The sequence below is a fragment of the Pseudomyrmex gracilis genome, unplaced genomic scaffold (genome assembly GCF_002006095.1).
Source record: "Pseudomyrmex gracilis isolate BER0280 unplaced genomic scaffold, ASM200609v1 scaffold_73, whole genome shotgun sequence".
Taxonomy (NCBI): Eukaryota; Metazoa; Arthropoda; class Insecta; order Hymenoptera; family Formicidae; genus Pseudomyrmex; species Pseudomyrmex gracilis.
The window spans coordinates 98913-100869 of record NW_018020657.1 but is presented as its reverse complement, the minus strand read 5'-3'; positions in this window follow the sequence as shown (position 1 = coordinate 100869).

The following is a 1957-nucleotide window of genomic DNA, read 5'->3' as shown; positions in this document are numbered from 1 at the left end:
ATATATATAAATACTTTTGTTGTAATTATTTATTTTCCATCGGAAAGTTGTCAAATATACTAAAACAGTTTAAATAAAGAAGTAAGTTTTTTTTCTCTTCCTCTTTCTCTCTCTCTCTCTCTCTCTTGCTCTCTTTATCTTTCAAAGAGAAACCACTTACTTAGTAAAACTACGTCACCTTCCGAAGAGAGTCTACATTCACCAGAGCGAGTGTGCGATAACATGTCACACATCACACTGTCAATTTTCTCAAGTCCATCGTAAACCTGTCCACTTGTATTTCGGTACGACGCGGAGGTGCTCTTCAGTTACAAGTGATTTCTCTTCATTATCTATCAGTTAATTTCACTAAACTTTCATAGAATACGCATCTTTGATATTATCGACTGCTACGGGAAGAGGAGATTTAAAAATTTATTTTACGAATTAATTAATTCGTTCGCGTCTCTCGTCTTTCGATTATCTCGCAAATGTTATCTTTTCAAAGTAATATGTTCTACGCCTACGTTCTGTATTATACGGGTTTCACGCTTTGACACACGATATATACAATTGTGCGATCTGCAATTTCTCACGTTTCTTTCCCACAGGATAATATTCGAAATAGAATCTCCTTTTTTCCGAGCCATCTCGGAAGGGACACGCGCGCCAACGTGTGTTGGTCATTAACATTAATCAGCCATTACCCGTTTTATATCGCGAAATCTCATCTAGATAATCGGAGAGACGCATTGTTCGAAACGGTGTTTATCTGCGATGCTAAATAGACCGACGGAAATCCCCGACCTACCCCTTTTCCTTTCTCGCGCGCCCTTTGCTCTCTCTCTCTCTTTCTCATTTTCTCTCTTTCTCTCTCTTTTTCTCAGTTCAACGAACTGTAATTGTACGGTGTGTATACGCGCGGCAGTAAAATTCTACCTACGAGATTAGATTTGTGGCTTTTCCTTTATCATCTACACCAGGTGGAACGGTGCTTTGGCGCCGCGACAAAATACAGCGCCGTCAGCAAGCGCGGCTTGCTTGTTTTTCATTTTTTTTCTCTTGTTCGATCTTTTTTTTTTTTTTTTTTCTATTTCTCGTTTGAGTCGCGGTGACGGCAAGCTGCAGCGGCGTCGCAAATCGCCCGCGCGAGTTTTTCAACCGTCGCGACGGATCGCGCGCCGTAAACTGCCGGGACGAATCGCGACGGAGCCAGAAGATCGAAGACTTTTGAAAGAGTGTGTCTTGTAGCGCGCGCGCGCGCGCGCGAGCGATGCGATACAATATATAATGCAGAACCAATTACGTTGGTCGATTAAGTCCGGTAATTAACCCAATAGCAATCAACGTCCTCCGTGATGAGCATAAGCCTTCTTGTTTCATTCGCTTCGCCGTTCATATTACGCAGCTCTCGACGTTTTTTTCAACAATGCACACAAATAAACGAGTTTCTTTTGAATAATTAGACAAAAATTTAAAAAAAAAAAAAAAAACCAAAACGAACGAGACGAGTAATGTAGAAAAAAATATCGACAATATAAATATAATATTAAATAAAAAAAGAAGCGCGAAATATAAACGAGTAAAACCTGTAAAACTTGTTTGTCGTAAAATTAAAAAGAATTGTGCAAAAATATAAGAAAAGCGTGTCGCGCGGCTAAACGGAAAGATATAAACTTGGAAAGTTTTTTAAAGTCGCGAGAGATGTCCAGTTACTGGTGGTTTTTACAATTACCATTACTGATTGTATTCAACACGGTTGCAGTCTTTGACTCTCGAGAGCGCACAAACGAGAGCCACAAAATATACAATCCACGATAATTCGAGGAACGCTCCCGAGCATTTATTTATTTTCCGTCAAGTCGTAAAGAGAGTCGCAGATTGTAAAGCAAATGCAATGCGGAACTTTTAACGGGATCACCGAATGAACGAGAGATCGAACCATGAAAAAAGAACAGTAAAAAAAAAAAAAAAAAAA